This window comes from Euphorbia lathyris, chromosome 5 (assembly GCF_963576675.1).
Source record: "Euphorbia lathyris chromosome 5, ddEupLath1.1, whole genome shotgun sequence".
In the NCBI taxonomy this organism is placed as follows: domain Eukaryota; kingdom Viridiplantae; phylum Streptophyta; class Magnoliopsida; order Malpighiales; family Euphorbiaceae; genus Euphorbia; species Euphorbia lathyris.
Window position 1 is genome coordinate 83598499 of NC_088914.1, and position 20191 is coordinate 83618689.

Below are 20191 nucleotides of genomic sequence, written 5' to 3' on the forward strand. Positions count from 1 at the left end.
ACTATACACTCAGTGACCATAAACTGACACTTTTCCCAGTTTAGGACTAGGTCAGTTTCCTCACATCTTTGCAGCATTAATCCCAAGTTATGCAAACAGCTATCAAAAGTGGTACCAAAAACAGAAAAATCATCCATAAAGACCTCCATGAATTTTTCTATCATATCAGAAAATATAGATGTCATACACCTCTGAAACGTAGCAGGTGCATTGCATAACCCGAAGGGCATCCGTCTATATGCAAATGTCCCAAAAGGGCAAGTGAAAGTGGTCTTTTCCTGATCGTCAGGATCCACTGATATTTGCAAGTAGTCCGAATACCCATCCACACAACAGAAGAAAAACTTACCTGCCATGCGTTCAAGCATTTGATCAATGAACGGAAGAGGGAAATGATCCTTCCTGGTGGCGTCGTTCAATTTCCTGTAGTCCACGCACATTCGCCACCCGGTGGTTTTCCGCACCGGGATTAGTTCATTCTTCTCATTCAATGTCACTGTTGTGCCCCCCTTCTTCGGCACCATATGCACGGGACTCACCCACTGGCTGTCAGAGATTGGATAGATCATCCCTGCATCAAGCAACTTAATTACCTCAGCCTTCACTACTTCCTTCATTTTTGGGTTGAGTCTTCTCTGTGGTTGAGCAGTCGGCTTCACCTTATCCTCCATATATAGCCGGTGTTCACAAAGAGACGGGCTGATTCCCTTGATGTCGGACATTTGCCATCCAAACGCTCCCTTGTGCTTCCTCAGCACCTCCACCAAGCGATCTTCCTCGGGACCTGTAAGTTCAGCCGAAATAATCACAGGTAAGTGTAAAGGAGGTGCCAAGAACACGTATTTTAAATGGGCAGGTAAGGGTTTGAGGTCGAGGGTCGGCGGTTCTTCAATCGAGGTCTTAGGCCTTGTCTTTGTTTCTCTGTCCAGGAGTTCGTCGTGCTGGGCCCAATGACAACCCTCTTTACCTTCTACCTCGGTCTCCAAATCCAATGGCTCCTCATCTAGTTCAATACTCAGGTTCCGTTCTTCAGTTTCCTGGAAAACATTCTCAACCAACGAGTCAGTTATGCTCAGAAAATTACAACATTCATCGTCAACAGGAAATTTCATAGATTTTAGAATGTTGAATTCCACTTCCTCATTTTGAAGCCTGAGAATCAGTTTGCCTCCCTCAACATCAATCAGTGTTCGTCCAGTGGCGAGAAAAGGCCTCCCTAACAAGATCGGGACTTGATCATCTTCTTCAATGTCCATGATCACGAAGTCAGCTGGGAAGATGAACTGATCTACCTTGACCAAAAGGTCTTCTACCACTCCAACCGGACGCCTTATAGACCTATCGGCCAACTGAATTGTGACTGATGTAGGCTTTGGGTCTCCCATTCCTAATTTCCTGTAAACAGACAACAGCATAAGATTTATGCTTGCACCAAGATCACATAAAGCATGTTTAAAATGAACCTTGCCTATTGTACAGGGAATGCTAAAACTACCAGGATCTTTAGATTTTTTAGGTAACGGATTTGTTAGCATGGCAGAAAATTCCTGGCTTAGCATTACAGTCTCATGATCTCCTAGTTTTCTCTTTTTAGAGATCAGCTCTTTTAAAAATTTTCCATACACAGGCATATTTTCAAGAAGTTCAAGAAACGGGAGGTTAATCTCGATTTTCTTAAACACATTTAACATTTTGGAATAATCCTTGCCTAACTTAGCTCTCCTAGAAGTAGGATAAGGCAAGGTAACCTGTGTTGGTGGTACATCAGTTTCAGTAATCGGAGTTGGATCAGAAACACTTACCTGTGGAGCAGACGGGGTAGAGATATTACCAGGAATGGGGTCTGCCTTGTCTTGCTGAGGCACAAAGGCTGGTGCGCTTACCTGTGTTCCGCTCCTAAGCGTGATTGCTCGTGCTTCCTCTTCTACCAATTTACTGACCTGTGTTTGAAGCCTTTGGCAGAAAGCTTCATTGTGTGCCAATCTTCCTTCTATGGCACTCAGGCTCTCTCTCAGGACATCTATACTTCTCTCCCATTCAGTCTCAGAACTTGATCCTCGATGTCTGTCCTGCTGCCAATGCGTGCCATTTGACCCATAATGTTTTAGATAATGGATCTGTTCAAGTACAATCGGGCACTCCACGTTCTTGTGCCCTCCGCTGCACACCTCACAGCTTGCTACTAGTTCCGATGATTTCAGGTGAGTTTCCAGTAGATTTACTTTTTCCGTAAGCGCTGCTATCTGATGATTTGATTCTGAAAATATTCCAGGGAACTCTTTGGCTGTTGTGCCTCTTCTTGGAGCCGGCTTCTCAACTTGCCAACATGCGCTTCGTTCAGCTAATTCTTTCATCAGATTGTATGCTTGAACTGCAGTCTTGTTGAATAGATTTCCTCCCGCTGCTGCATCTAGAAAGGCACGGCTGACAGGAGATATTCCTGAGTAGAACATGTCAACAAGCTGGTACCGCTGGTAACCATGGTGGGGGCACCGTCTTAACAACTTCTGGAACCTCTCCCAGGCTAGATGCAAGTTCTCACTGTCGGACTGCCTAAACGAGGTGATGTCGCTTCTGAATTGTGCAGTCTTTGACGGAGGGAAGTACTTTGCTAGAAACGCTGATACTGTAGTGTCCCAGTCAGTGAGAGACCCTGGCTCAATGGATTGTAGCCATTCTGCAGCTTCTTCTTTCAAAGAAAATCTAAATAGCTTCTGGAAGATCTGTTCAGATGCGACGTCTTCACACTTGAAAGTGCTGCAGTATTCCATGAATTTGTCAAGTTGTGAGTTAGGATCTTCGTAGTAATCCCCTCCGAACTGTCCCGAGTTCTGGATCATCTGAACCATTGTTGGTCTGATTTCAAATGACATTGCTGTTATTGTCGGATCGAGGATGCCAGAGGTGCTTATAGGTCGTTTTGCCCTAAACAGCTCCATGACCGACGGATCTTCGGCCATTGTGTCACCCTTTTACGTCCTGCAAGAACAATATCAGCTTAAGAATCAAAATGCAATGATGAGTAATTCCCAGAACCTCGGTTCTTGGAATTCCAAACAATTATATAAACCTATCACCAAAAGTAAACTAGTTATAAACAAAATTAGTCCCCGGCAACGGCGCCAAAAACTTGATGCTCGTAAAATATATAGCGGTTAATAGGACAAGTGTATCCTATCGCAGTAAATAATACAGTGCTAAGCACAGGATCGAACCACAATGACTATTTATCACAACTAGTCGGCCCAAGGTAGGAACACAATTGTTCGGAAGGTTAAATATGTGGTGGAGTGATTAAAGAGACAAATTTTCTAAAATAAAAGATAAAAACGTTTGACAGGGAAGAATTCGAATTAATTGATGACACAATCTAAGATGGGGATTCCCTTAATTGGATCCCATGTATAATTCACTGGGATTTAGTTTCATATCATAATGATAATTGACGGTAACCACCTAATTAACCACGTGGAGATTGTCAATCTCCTGTAGTCTATTCACATACATTTGGTTGACGGCTTGATTAGGCATATAACCTAGGGCATGCAAAGCGTTAGGGTCTGTGGTGATTAAGGCTAAAGCCGTAGCCCAGCCACTAGCCCGCACTCCTAGTGGTCTCTAGCGAGGTCAGATTATGCTAATTCGAATTAGGTAGTTCCTTGGTCAAGTATCTACCTATCTGAAATCCTAAATTTGTTAGACTCAAGGCATTAGGTTCTGCTATGTCAGGCTAATTGATCATCATCGAATCTCATTCTAGCAAACATCCTATCTCTGACAAATCTAGACATTAAGCTCGCATAATCTAATCAATTGGAAACAATCCAGTAAACTAAATCCCTAATCATACATGGTTACGCAATCAATTCATCCCCATCCCAGATTAGATAGGGATTAGTTCATAATTAAACTGATCAAATCATTAAAGCACATATTATCAACAGGAATCATCATTAATTAAATAAATAAAAAGTAAAAGACAGATTGAGGAATTTAGAGATCTAAAACCCGGCTTTGTCTGATTCTGATTACAAAAAGGATAGAGCTTTCCTTCCCAGTCTTCAAATAAATTAAAAAGCAATTACAATAGAAAGATCGAGAGGAAGAGAAGCCAAAAAAAAGAAAAAAAAAGGTCTTTCACAAAAGAGGCATAATGTCCTATTTATAATGCTAGGTGTGTTAGGGGGTATTTTGGACATTTTCCTGGCCAAAATTCGCGCCCTGGAGGTGATAAGACGCTGGGAAATTGCTTCCCAGCGTCTCGTCTCATCGAGACAGGATGTGTCTCGTCGAGACGAATGGGTGTCTCGTCGAGACACCACGTGATGGTTCCCTTTGGGAACCATCGGCTCGCCTCGTCTCGGCGAGACAGGATGTGTCTCGACGAGACGAGGGCCTGTCTCGGCGAGACAGGCACTGTCTCGGCGAGACAGGTGCTGAGAAAAGGCAGTTCTCTCCGGAAGTTATCTGTTTTGGTCCTTGTGCTTCCGGTATTTGCTCTAGTGGTCCCCGAACTGTCCGGAAATGCTCAAACCGTCCTAAAAACACCTGAAAATACAGAAAATGCCATAAATAACGGAAATTACTAATTCTAACTAAAAGACAACAAAACGATAATAAAACTGAAAGGAAATAAAGCAAAATGAAGCTAAAAGCGGCCTAAAAACCCTATACAAATGGGAGCTATCAGGGCTCCTGAGAGCCTTGGCGAGGTACCAGCTGGCCCCCTTTTATCCCAAGCATCCAAAGAGCTATGGTTATTCTTCTGATTAACCTTAGGTTTTTTCATACTCATTTTATTAACCCCTATAGCCTTTCCATTAACATTATAAACATAGGTTTTCGGGATACTAACCTCATTATGCTGCTTTTTTCCAAATGTGGCATGACCCTGGGAACTTCCCAAGGTAACAATTTTGGATACAAACAGAGGGTTAACAGTCTCCACTTTCTTGGCTTCCGGCTCAGCAGATTCTAACCCTGGCATGCTCAACTCTATATGCTCATTTGAGTGATCAGATTCATGGGCTTCCTCAATAGATAAGACCCCAAATCTGGAACCAGAACCGAGGGCTGATTCTTTATCAAACCCAACTTTCTTATTGGGGGGCCTTCCTTTGATCTCAGGGTTAATCTGGAGAGAATTCATCTCCTTGCTAATGTCAGGAGGGCAGTTCTGAGCAACAGGTGCCCGAGTCCTTCTTCTAACCGGCCTCTTAGCTAACATCCAGGGGCCAAAGTTCCTCCCTTCACCTTGAATCCCCTCTTCTCTTCCTTTATCAGTCATCATAACCTCCTCGACCATCTTCTCTTTCTTTGGACACCCTTCAAAAGTATGGCCAAACATACCACACTCATAGCAAATATTATGAATGCCTTCATACTCAATATAGTAAACCGAATTCTGGACACAGAATTTAGACAAAAGAGACCTAGCTAGATCAATATCAATACAGACCCTGGAAAACTTGCCTCTCACTGCCCCAATGGTTGTTTTATCTACATGGTGAACTTTCCCAACAAGACCACCAATTTTGTTAAGAAAGCTCTCATTATAGTATTCAATAGGTAAACCTGGAAATCTTACCCAAGTAAGAATCCTATTAACTGAACAGTCATGGGGATTAAAATTAGGGACCCATGGCCTTAAAGCCAAAACATGATTAAAAATGATATAAGGACCACCATTAATGACAGCATTAAAGTCTTATGCCCTAGTAAATTTGATAACATAATAGTCATTCTCAAGGTCGGTTATGGTGACTTTCCTTTTCCTTGCCCACTGTCCTTGGATCCTCTAAGCAAAATAATTGGAGCTAATTCGTTTACCAAACACAGTCACAATTAAAGCCAGCTTCCATTTAGACCTAAGTGCACGTTTTTCCGCTGAGGATAGTTGAATCACAGGACATAGCGGATCATCCTGTTCTCCATCCTTCTTGTCAGAATCAGAACAGTCCTCCTCAAAGCCATCCTCAATGATCTCATCATCTAACACGGTATCCTCCTCGACTACCCCCATCACAGTATCTTTCCAAGATATTTTTCACACAAATTGCTCATTAGGTTTATTAATTTCCGCATTAACGGAAGCCTTAGAAACCACTTTTGAAGTGGAACTAGACTCAACGTTCCTTTTGACCCCCTCCTCCTAACTACCCCTAAACGACAGCCCCATGGCTATACTTGCTTGCACCAGTAATACCACCGTCGTTCAATATGTGGGCGCGCCCCTTCCATGCAAAAAAACCTCCGCTCCTGGCCTTCCTCTATCGATCCCCAAATTCCCACCCAGACTCGCGCTAACAGCCACCGTTTTACCACCTACACGGCCAGCCTTGCTCGCGCCCCTGCCCCGATCCAGGCGTTCCTCAGCCGCCTTAGATCCTCCTAATCCCAACCAAATCGCTCCCTCCTCATCCCTACCGCCCTCGCCTTCCACCCCATCTGACACAGCAAAACCGCATGGCCCCTTGCCCTCGAGCCGATCTGCCTCTGCCGCCCAAAACCGCCCGCTCAAGCCGCCGGTCGCCCTTCTTTCCAGTGATCTTTCCCTAACCCTATCTCGCTCCTTCTCCCGTTCTCGTCCTTTAGGCATCGTACTATCTTTTAGCCAACTTGATTTTTAATTAGTAGTAATAATTATACTGCTAATTTATGTTGACAATGTTATTATTATTTTTTTTAAATATTATTATTTTAAAAGTCAGGTAAAATTACTTTTTTTAATATTATTGTTTATTATATTGACTAATAACTAGATCTGGACATGGGTCAGGATGGGTCGGGCTCGGATCGAGTCTGTCGGGCTTTTAATAAAACAAGGCGATCCCAAGCCCAGCCCCTCCCGTAATAAATTGAGTCTGGTTCGGGCCCAAAATATGAATCCCAAATCCTTCCATCCAAGCCCATCTGCATATTATAAAAAATACAATTAAAATGTCACACCACCTTTTCTTGATAAAAAAAATAATACACACAAATTACAACATAGAAAATATAATTAATTTATATTTATATATATATATGAGATAAGGTGTGACATATTTCTTATTGTGTGACAATGACCAATTTTGTAATTAACCAAAAGGAAGTGGCAAATTTTTAAATAAAAGGAAAGAGAAAATTGTTTTATTTTTTTTCTTTAAAAATGCATTTTCCCAACTTTTCCAACCTTGTTTTTCAAAAAATTTTATACCGCTGGACTCGTATTAATTAGACAGTCATTTTAAGATCCCAGAAGCTCGGGTAAAATTTTTTCCGGTGAATGGAATCCGGCGATCTGTTTTTCTGTGAGAAAACAATGTCCAGAAAATTCTCAAAAAATTTCGGAAAATGTAAAACATTATTCTGAGAAACTTTAATTCTTGACTCAAAATGAGATTCCTTATGGTTTAGTCCCAAATCAACGGAATCCGGCGGTTAGATGGACGTTTTCCGATAAAAATCCCGAAATGCCCAGAAAATTCTCAAACAATTCTATAAAATGTAAAAAATTATTTGGAGAAACTTTAATTCTTGAGTCGAAGTAGGATTTCTTATGGTTTAGTCCCAATAAAACTTTTTCCTTAATTTTATCCATTTTACATCCTTCAACAATTTATTGGGTCAAAACCGTAAGAAATCTCACTTCGGTCGAAGAATTAAAGTTTCTTAGAATAATTTTTTACATTTTTTGAGAATTTCCTGGGTACTATTTTCTTATCAGAAAACGCCTACTCGGATTCCGTTCACCGGAATTTTTTTTACTTGATCTTTAGGGATCTTAAAATGACCGTCTAATTTAGACGAGTCTAATAGTATAAAAATTTTCGAAAAACGAGGTTAGAAATATCAGAAAAATGTATTTTAAAGAAAAGAAATAAAACATTTTTCTGTTGGAACAATATAAGTATTATGTTGGAACAAATGGTACACTGATTTGGAACAAATGGTACACTGATTTAGAACAATGTAAGTAGGACAAAAAAATGCCCGTAAATTATCAAAAAATTCCAAAACATGTAAAACATCATTTTAAGAAACTTTAATTCTTGGCTCAAAGTGAGATTCCTTATAGTTTTGACCCAATAAATTGTTGAAGCATGTAAAATTGATAAAATTAAGGAACAAGTTTTATTGGGATTAAACCGTAAGAAATCCCGCTTCGACTCAAGAATTAAAATTTCTTAGAATAATATTTTACATTTTCTGGAATTTTTTGAGAATTTTTTTGACACTTTTTTTCTTGCCAGAAAACGCTCACCCGGATTCCGTTCACCGGAATTTTTTTTACTTGAACTTCAGGGATCTTAAAATGACCGTCTAATTTAGACGAGTCTAATAGTATAAACTTTTTCGAAAAACGAGGTTAGAAATGTTGGAAAAATATATTTTAAAGAAAAGAAATAAAATAATTTTCTGTTGAACAATATAAGTATTATGTTGGAACAAATGGTACACTGATTTGGAACAATGTAAGTAGGAAAAAAAACGTGCCCAGAAAATTATCAAAAAATTTCAAAACATTTAAAACATGATTTTAAGAAACTTTAGTTCTTGGCTCAAAGTGAGATTCCTTACAGTTTTGACCCAACAAATTGTTAAAGCATGTAAAATAGATAAAATTAAGAAAAAATATTTATTGGGACTAAAACGTAAGAAATCCCGCTTCGACCCAAGAATTAAAGTTTCTTAGAATAATGTTTTACATTTTTTAGATTTTTTGAGAATTTTCTGGTCACTTTTTTTCTCGTCAGAAAACGTCCACCCGGATTCCGTTCACCGGAATTTTTTTTACTTGAGCTTCAGGGATCTTAAAATGACCGTCTATTTTAGACGAGTCTAATAGTATAAAAATTTTCGAAAAACGATGTTAGAGATATCGAGAAAATGTATTTTAAAGAAAAGAAATAAAATAATTTTCTCTATCATCTCTTTCATTTTATTTACAAATTTGTCACCTTGCCCTTTTTAATTATCATCAAAACTACGTAGTTTTGTTATGTCACACAATAAGCTCCGTGTCACACCCTAACCCCTTGTCACACTAGATCTCACCCCTATATATATATATATATATATATATATATATATATATATATATATATATATATATATATATATATATATATATATATATATATATATATATATATATATATATATATATATATATATATCAGGCTGGCATAATGGAAAATTCATATAGCCCAAGCCCGTCCAATTTCTGGCGGGCTTATACGGACTTGGGCCGGGTCGGGCCGGTCTAACACCAATTTCATGTGTCCAACCCAGCTAAATGGGTCTGGGCCTAGGCGGGCTCATCGGCCCATGCCTTGGTTTACTACTATATATATATATATATATGGGGTTGTTTTCAATGGTGAGTACTAAATTATCTCTATGGGTGGTGAGTGTTTAATATCCATTGGATCAAGATCTAATGGTCCATAATTTAAGTTGGCATTTAATATTAAAATGGGTTTTACCTGATGACATGTCAGTTGTAACTTGGAATATTGTGCTTTGAAAAAACGTTTTCTCTTTTCTCAAAATATAACCAACTTCCAAGAAATAATTTTTTCCGGGATGTTTTTATTTTACATAAGAAGACGTCTTCTTTTAAGTAAGTTTGTATCCATCTAATCAATGTTATATGCATTAAATCTTAATAAATTATTATTCATTGGGAACACGAAAAGCTTGATATTGAGAATGTACAACATTATTTATGATAACCAAATCCAACATTAATGATGTTCTAATTAATGGTGTTGTCCCCCTATTTATTACCTTAGAATTGTAAGCTCAATTTATAAATTTCTAAGATTGTAAGCTCAATTTGTAAATCCTTAAATTTTTTTATTTTTTTAAGCATTCATTTATTTATAAACAATCATTAAACTTACAATCTCTATGATTCATATATTCTAATGTCACACTAATGACAATAATAAATGTCTAATGTCATCTATTTAGATGTCGTATTAAATACTACTCCCTTCATGCAATTGATTTATATCATCACACAAACGTAATGTAACGTAACGTAAATATCACTGGATAGAAAACTTTACGGAACTAAAACCTCACTGAACAGAAATATTACTGAACTGAAACATTACTGAACTGAAATATTACTGAACTGAAAAATCAATGAACTGAAATATCACTGAACTGAAATATTACTGAACTGAAATATTACTGAAGTAAAACATCACTGAACTGAAACATTACTAAACTGAAACATCACTAAACTGAAATATTACTGAACTCAAATATCACCGAACTCAAACATCACTAAACTGAAACATTACTGAACTGAAACATTATTGAATTCAAACATTACTGAACTGAAACATTACTAAACTGAAACGTTACTAAACTGAAACATCGTTCAACTGAAACATTACTAAACTGAAACATCACTCAGCTAAAATATTACTGAACTGAAATATTAGTGAACTAAAACATCACTAAACTGAAATATTACTAAACTGAATATCACTGAACCGAAACATCACTGAACCGAAACATCACTTAACTGAAACATGACTGAACTGAAATATTACTAAACTGGAACCTTACTCAATTGAAACATTATTGAACTGAAACATAACTGAACTGAAACATTACCGAATTGAAACATCACTGAACTGAAACATTACTGAACTAAAATATTAATGAACTAAAACATCACTGAACTGAAATATTACTGAACTGAAACATCACTAAACTGAAATATCACTGAACTGAAGTATTACTAAATTGAAACATTACTCAACTGAAACATTACTGAACTAAAACATTACTAAATTGAAACATTGCTAAACTAAAACATTACTCAATTGAAACATTACTGAACTGAAATATTATTGAACTAAAACATCACTAAACTGAGATATTACTGAACTGAAATATTACTGAACTGAAATATCATTGAACTGAAACATCACTGAACTCAAAGATTACAAAACTGAAACATTACTAAACTGAAATATTACTGAACTGAAACATCACTGAACTGAAACATTACGGAACTCAAAGATGACTCAACTGAAACATTACTGAACTAAAACATTATTGAATTTAAACATTACTAAACTGAAACATTACTGAACTTAAACATCACTAAACTGAAACGTTACTGAACTTAAACATCACTAAACTGAAACATTACTAAACTGAAACATCGCTCAGCTAAAACATTACTGAACTGAAATATTACTGAACTGAAACATCACTCAACTAAAACATTACTGAACTGAAACATCACTAAACTGAAATATCACTAAACTGAAATATTACTAAACTGAATATCACTGAATCAAAACATCACTGAACTGAAACATCACTTAACTGAAACATGACTGAACTCAAATATTACTAAACCGAAACCTTACTCAATTAAAACATTATTGAACTGAAACATAACTGCACTGAAACATTACTGAATTGAAACATTACTAAACTGAAACATTATTGAACTGAAACATTACTGAACTAAAATATTAATGAACTAAAACATCACTGAACTGAAATATTACTGAACTAAGACATCACTAAACTGAAGTATTACAACTGAAATATTACTGAACTGAAACATTACTGAACTGAAACATTACTAAACTAAAACAATACTCAACTGAAACATTACTGAACTGAAATATTACGGAACTAAAACATCACTAAACTGAAATATTACTCAACTGAAACATAATTGAACTGAAATATTATTGAACTGAAATATCATTGAACTGAAACATCACTAAACTCAAAGATTACAAAACTAAATATTACTAAACTGAAATATTACTAAACTGAAACATCACTCAATTCAAATATCACTCAACTGAAACATCACTAAACTGAAACATCACTGAACTGAAATATCACTCAACTAAAACATTACTAAACTGAAATATCACTAAACTAAAACATCACTCAACTAAAACATTACTGAACTGAAACATCACTGAACTGAAATTTGACTAAACTGAAACATCACTGAACTGAAATATTATTAAACTGAATATCACTAAACCGAAACATCACTAAAATCAAAACATCACTTAACCAAAACATTATTGAACTGAAACATCACTAAACTGAAACATCACTAAATTGAAATATTACTAAACTGAATATCATTAAACCGAAACATCATTGAACTGAAACATCATTGAACTGAAATATTACTAAACTGAAACCTTACTCAATTGAAACATTACTGAACTAAAACATCCCTAAACTAAAACATTATCGAATTGAAACATTACTAAACTGAAATATTACTAAACTGAAACATTACTGAATTATTACTGAACTTAAACACCACTGAACTGAAATATACATCACTTAACTGAAACATCACTGAACTGAAATATTACTAAACTGGAACTTTACTCAACTGAAACATTACTAAATTGAAACATCACTAAACTGAAACATTACTGAACTCAAACATAACTGAACTCAAACATTACTGAACTTAAACATTACTGAACTTAAACATTACCAAACTGAATATTACTAAACTGAAACATTAGTAAACTTAAACATTACTAAACTGAAACATTAATGAACTGAAACATCACTGAACTGACACATCACTCAATTGAAACATCACTTATTGTAATGTAATGTAACTTATCGTAACATAAGTTAACTTAATGTAAAATAACGTAACGTAATAAAACATAACTTAACATAATGGTAACATAATGTAACATAACATAACGTAATGTAGCATAACGTAAAATAAAATAATGTAATATGATGTAACGTATCGTAACATAAAATAAAATTATGTAATATAATGTAACGTATCGTAACATAATGTAACGCAACGTAACGTAACTTACTGTAACTTATCATAATGTAACTTAATGTAACTTATTGTAACATAACTTAACATAACGTAAAATAACATAATGTAACTTAGTGAAACTTAATGAAAGCTAACTTAACGTAACGTGACGTGACGTGACGTAACATGATGTGATGTGACGTAATGTAACGTAACGTGACATAACATGACGCAACGTAACGTAACGTAATGTAACTTTACATGACGTAATGTGATTTAACGTAATGTGACATAACGTAATATAAGTACTCTAACGTAACGTGACGTAATATAACGTAACGTAATAATTATAAGCTCAATTTATAAATCCTTAGGATCATAAGCTCAATCTATAAATTCTTAGGATTGTAAGCTCAATTTAAAATCCTTAGCTTTTTTTACTTCTTTAAGTAACTTTACGTAACGTAACCTAACGTAATGTAACTTTACATGATGTAATGTAACGTAACATAATATGACATAACGTAACATAAGTAAGCTAACGTAACGTGACGTAATATAACGTAACGTAATAATTATAAGCTCAATTTATAAATCCTTAGGATCCTAAGCTCAATCTATAAATTCTTAGGATTGTAAGCTCAATTTAAAATCGTTAGCTTTTTTTACTTCTTTAAGCTTTCATTTATTTATAAACAGTCATTGAGCTTACAATCCCTAACATAACATAACGTAACGTAACATAGCGTAGCGTAACGTAACGTAACGTAACGTAACGTAGCGTAGCGTAACGTAACGTAACGTAACATAACGTAACGTAATCTCTAATTCTATTATTAAATCACAGAAAATATGATTTTTTTTGAAAATGAACCGATGCGCAATTGGTGTAGAATAAGGAACAAAATATACATGTTTTATGATTATTTCTCAAATTGATCCAATTTGACAACATTAAGAGTAAAGTTGCTCTTCATTGCCAACGTGAGGGATAAAATTGCATCATTTTAAATGTTGGGGGTAAAATTGCTCCTAGTTGTAAATGTTAGGAGTATTTTTTACAACTTATCTCTAATTACTATAGAGCTAAATTTATAACTTATTCTATTTATTTATGTTTATATGTAAAAAATAAATAAATTTGACTTCACTTTTTCTTATTAAATTTAAAAATTATAATAAAGTGTAACATATAAACATTCCAAATCAAAATTGTCAAAATTTTAAATGATAATCATTTAACGAAAAATTATCAAAAAAATCGAAGAAACTGTTGAAAATAATGTATTGAATAAAAATGAAAAAAGAAAGGAAAATCAAAGAAGTCTTTAATTAAGTGGAGGCGGGGGGCAGCAGCAAAAAGTTGGACTAGAAGCATTATGTATTTAAGGGAGAAAAATAAGGAAAGTTTACAAATATGAAGTTTATGTAAAACTTAATGGTAGTTTTTTTTTTTTTTTTTTTTGTTGAATTCAATGTATAACAATTAATGAGAGGGTGAATAAATAATTTGGAGGACTTTTTATTTAAAAATATTTATAAGGTCAAATCATTTATTATAGAGAGAGAAATATGCCTCTAGGTAACCTGATAACTTATTGGTAACCTGCTATAACAGGTCATTTAATTAGAATATATTAGTCTCCATGGATGAAGACTCACCATTGAGAACTCTACTATATATATATATATATATATATATAATTCATTTGGGTTTTTCAATAATTCCCATAAAGATTTATACGGGGACGGTGTGAGGTCTTCGCGGGACGGATATAGTAATTTCCATCTCTATCACAATTTCAATTTCGAAAATAAAATGTCTACCGCTCCCATCACCATCCCCACTTTTTTCGGTTATTCTCCGTTCTCATCGGCTCAAATACCCGCAGTTTTCGGATAATCCCTGACATGTTGCCATCCTGTTAAAGTCAGGATAATACTTTAGGAAAGTATGGAATTTATTCAAATAGCAAGGGTCTCGTCCATAAAATTTTAATTCTTAAATATTTATTTTCTAAGTATAAATTTTGTTTTATTATTATTGAAAACCTATTTTTTTTAGGGGCTCAACAAACGAAATGACTCAAATGCAAATGTTCAGAAGGGTCTAAATGATGAAGATTCGATTGCAGTTGTTTTTCTGTGGATTTGGGTTTCAATGAAGTATATGTTTTTTGTTGGTTTTGTACCTTTTATGGCTTTTTATGCTCTTTGTAGTCATTTTCGTCCCATTGTGAATTTTGTAAGGTTTTTTACCTTTCTCGTTTCTTGTTGTACTTGTTGTTTTCGTATTTAATGAAGATATATGCATTTTCATCCAAAAAAAAAAAAAAAACTTGAAATTATGATAAGTTTGTATGTGTTTTCATGGGTTAAATGCAACATTGGTCACTGAACTTACATGATTGTCTTAAAATGGTCACTCAATTTTAATTTGTCTCAATAAAATCACTCAACTTTGAGTTTTGTTTCAATTAGGCCACTTTGTCGATTTTAGTGATTAAAAAGCATCGAAATGATAACGCAAGTGACATGTCAGCATGAGTGAACTCAGAACTCTGACCGAAACGATATATGACATCCACGTGTCGGTTATTTTTATAAAAAAAACTAAATTTTGTTTTTTTTTCATAAAAATAACCGATATGTGATAGCGATGTGACACATACGTGGATGTCATGTTTCGTTTCGGTCAGAGATTTGAATTGACTCATGCAGACGTGTCACGTATGTCATCATTCTAATGTTTTTTAATCACTGAAATCGGCATAGTGACCTAATTGAAACAAAATTCAAAGTTAAATAATTTTATTGAGACAAATTGAAGTTGAATGACCATTTTAAGATAATTATGTAAGTTCAGTGACCAATGGTGTATTTAATCCGTATTAAATTAAGAATTTCTAATTAAAATGGAGGTACTAAATAGTTGACATAAAAAAATATCCCACTTGATAGGGTTTGGCAAAAAGAATCCGGTGATTAAACCAGAAATTGAAAAACCAAATCCAAAATCCATCATCAAATTGGAGGTTTTGGTTTAAATATAAAAAGTCTCCAATTTTGATTAACCGAACCGTTTATGTATATATTATAAAATAATTAATAATTTTGATTTTTTATATTAGAATGAAAACTTTATTAAATATAACCATATTCATTATTAAAGAGAGTACTCCATTAATAATGTTTTAAAACGACCACGTATCACGTTAGAAATAGAATAACTTTTGACTAAAAAAACTATTAGAAATAATGTAGCCCTAAGGATATTTTAGATGTTTATCTTCCTCTTCTGTTATTTCTCTTTGCAGTGTATATATTGATATATATATATATATATATATAATAAATAGAATCAAGCATTTTGCTTGTTGTTCATGGTTTCTTAACTGTGAATGGAAAAAGTTTTAAAAGAAATAAAAGGGACAAGTGAAATGTCTCTTTGGTATCGAGACGAGTGATTTTATAAGAGCATCTTCAGCAGAGATTACTATAAAAAGTGTCAAAACTTAACACATCATATTAAAATATAATATTTTATTAACTTAATCATCCACAACTCTCTTGGCAACTTTTGTTAAAAAATGAGAAACTTTTTATCATAATGGCCCCACAAATCTTTACTTTATATATAATTTATTTTAATTATAAATATTGTCAACCAATAGTGAAAGGAGAGAGAAACTTATAAAAAATGTGCATCAATAATAATCAAGTAAATCACTTTTTTTATATTAAAAAAATTTGGCAGCCTTAAAGCAAGGTTGCCAAAAAGTGGCAACAATGCTTGACACTCACCATCACTCCAATAGTAGGCACCATTTGAAAGTTGTCAAACTCAATACCACATCATTTGGCACTCGTTTAAGCATCCTCTGTTAGAGATGCTCTAATGAGGCCGCCAAAGCGAAGAATTCGAGGTCCGTTCCATGACTGACACATAAATAGGGAGGAGCTTGGAAAGAGCGACCCTTGGAGGAGTTTGAAATGACGTCTTACACAAAAAGGTAAACTACAAAAAGATCATATATGCTAAAAGAAATTGCAAAAATCCTGAAAGAATGTCTTGGCCATGGTTATCAAAACCGGACCGGTTAAAGAATCGGAAAAAACAAAGGGCCAAGAGTTAGAGGTTCAACCGATATTAAAAAATAATGTGAAAAATAATATTTTATCTACATTTTAACTTATAAAATTTATATAAATAAAATTAAAAATGTTAAATTTATAAATCCAATAATGAATTAAAAATAAGGTAAAACACCTATGGCCACTGAACTTCAATTCTTCACGGTATGACAATTGAACTTTACACTTTATTACATCGATGGCCACTATGACTATTGACCAGCATTTTTCAACCGTTGACTCCCCTTTTAACCGGCTGTTACTCTCCTTTCACATTTATAAAACCTAAAATTTTCATTTTACTCTTCATCTCTTTCTCTTTCTCTTTCTCTTTCTCTTTCTCTTTCTCTGTGAGCAAAGAACCATATCAATGGCTTCTGTATTCTCTTTTCGCTGGGTTCTCTCTCCATCTTGCTTTTTTAATCAATCTCTTCTCAATTTTCCACGGTCTGCCTTCTGAACTTTTCTTGCGGCAACTAGATCCTTAGCTTCCACTTCGTGTTTCTGTTTGTAAATAACAAATTATAAAATCATATGAATACAAATCTAAGCACTGAAGAAATCCAAATTCGTATTTCTCTAAGCGTAAATGCGAAATTTTTGCCAAATCATAAAATCAGACAACTGATAATGTGAGACAAACAAGTAAAACTATCAGGAAAAGAGAACCTGTTTTCAAGGATGGGATTGGAAGAAGGAAGAAAGTGGGAAGAAGCTAAATCAGCTGGTAAAGTTAAAGAGTGAGAAAAATCTCCAGTTGTCTCCCATTGATAGGTGAATTACAAAACTAGCACCTTTTAAGGTGTTAGTTTTCTTCTCTAACTCATTTTGAAAAACTCACCAAAACTAACACATTTCATTAACTAAATTCCAACCTTGCCCTCCTCTCTAACACTCTGCTCCCCGCTCTCTAACATTCGAACTTCCATCTCTCTAACCTAACACCCCGTTATCCATCTCTCTAACTTTCCGGCGATTCATTGCCCGATTTTATATATTTCATCCGGCGAATCTCTGTTACTTCGAGTGGACATGGCGAGAACACGAAGCTCAGACAACGAATCAAATTCAGAAGGAAGGACGAAAAAGAGGGTAAATAACTTGACTTTACATTTGCGATTCACTTTTGTATTGTATTTACATTTGCTGGGTTCTTGTATTGTATGTACATTTGTTGGGTTTGAGAAGGAATCTTTCGTTTCATTTACTTCTTCTGGTGTTAGGGTTTATCTGAGTTCATCTGGTGTTAGGAAATCGTTCGGTTTTGTCGAAATTCGTCGATATGTATGTTCTATAGACAACCTAATTGTAGATAATACATAGATATAGACAGCCTAATTGTTGATGGAACGCCTATTTGCCGATAGAACATAGATATCAATGATATATTTGCAGATAGAACATAGATATCGACTACCTAATTGTCGATAGAACTTATATCGACGACCTAATTGTCGATAGATCATATATATCGACGACCTAATTGTCGATAGATCATATATATCAATGACCTAATTGTCGATATCTCTCTTATTTTAGCCTATGTTAGCTCATTCTAGCTCAACTTTTTCATTAGCTTAATTGTATGTTAGCTGATGACATATCTATAATAAATTTCAGCATGATCGTGGACACAAGAGGAAGAGAGATGAGCATGGCTCTTCTTCCAAGAAAGCCAAGGAGGGCTCTGAATATAAATACAAAAAAGCATTTGGAACGGAAAGCGTCATCATAGTTAGGTGTAACCTAGAAGCAGCAAAACATATAAAGGAATGTTTAACACCAAACCAAGTAAATCTATTTAGGAAGAGTTGCTTCGGGCAGTATTGTGATATGACCAATACAATATTTGCAGGAGTCCTCTGTCATACCCTTTTAACAAGGGAGATCATATGTGAAGACCTCAAACCCAGGGAGCTTTGCTTCAAAGTTAGATGTGAAGACCTTCAGTCACCATTCATTGATCCTCGGATGAATTATCATTTTGCTGATGATGATGATCAGTATCCGATAGAACAACACGATGGTCGCGATCGTATAAAAGGACACCTCCTACAGGCCTATGATGACTGGAAGAAGAATACGCCCCGTGATCTGTTGAGGCAGTTAGGTGGAACCGAATGGGGACAGACTGTATCGTGGTTTGAAGATGCAGAGATAACTGGAAAGTACATAGATATCCAAGTAAGATACTGCTCACTTTGTATGTTTTGGTGTATATAATTCACTTGGATGCATCGATATACCATTCATATCGACGCATCATTCAATTGGATGCGTCGATATCCCATCCATATCGGCGCATTATAGCCATTTGGGTCCTTACTAATATGTGTCTCTACCTATTTTTGTCTGTGTACAACTCGTAAATGCATTTTTGTGGTTATTGAACGGAAAAAACGTCCATTAGAGTCCGGATTGGACTGCCATCGACTCAAATTTCTTTGGATTCATGGAGATGGCAAATATGACCAAGAATCATGACAAACCCGAAAAATAGGAACAAACCAAGTTGTTTGTAGATCGAATCAATGGGATGGAAGAGTTTCGAACTCGCCCTTGGTAGGAGGTTAAACATGTGCTAATTCCTATCAACTACAAAGGAGAACACTGGTTACTCGGGGTTGTTGAAACACCTTTCCACAAGATTTTGATTTGACAAAATCATCCATGATTAAGAGACAATCAAATTTAAGTGCTTTATTTTAATTGTACTAATCCGTTTGTTCAATGTTGAGTATAAATATAAATATAAATAGATATAAAAGTAAAACAGGACAAAGTCAGCATGAGATGACAGAACAATCTAAGTGAAATAAAACTCAGTATAGAAGTCTCATGATCAAGCTGAGTGAAATCGAACTCAGCATCAAAAGATTGAGGTTTATAGTCCAACAGAGCTAAGTGAGATAAAACTCAGCATGAGAAGCCGTCGAAACAATTGTCTTACAAAGTTGAGCCAACTAAAAGTGAACTCAGCATTAAAGATGCCAAAGACAATGAATAACACAGTAGAAGCTGGGTGAATCTTCAGGACAGCATAAAAGAGTCATTCACTAGAAGACAATGATTGCCATCCTTCTGCGCCAATAATTGATTCCTTGGAATAACGCAAAGGACACATTCCGAGATGTATGGGTCAATGGATTATTAGTAAAAGACAACTGGCACAAAGAGACAATTCTGATGCAAGAAGACAAAGTCTGACGCCTCAAGGAAAACAAAGGAAAGGAATGGCCGGAACAGTCTGAAGCTGACCAGAAGTTG

At 35.1% G+C, this 20191-nt stretch overlaps 1 non-coding gene across 1 annotated transcript; it reads left to right on the plus strand.

The window, feature by feature from the left end:
• Positions 1-2475: 2475 nt before the first annotated feature.
• Positions 2476-2582, plus strand: LOC136231649 (small nucleolar RNA R71). The gene has a single exon (XR_010690018.1). It is a non-coding gene; the product is annotated as a small nucleolar RNA R71 (small nucleolar RNA).
• The last annotated feature ends 17609 nt before the right edge of the window (positions 2583-20191 follow it).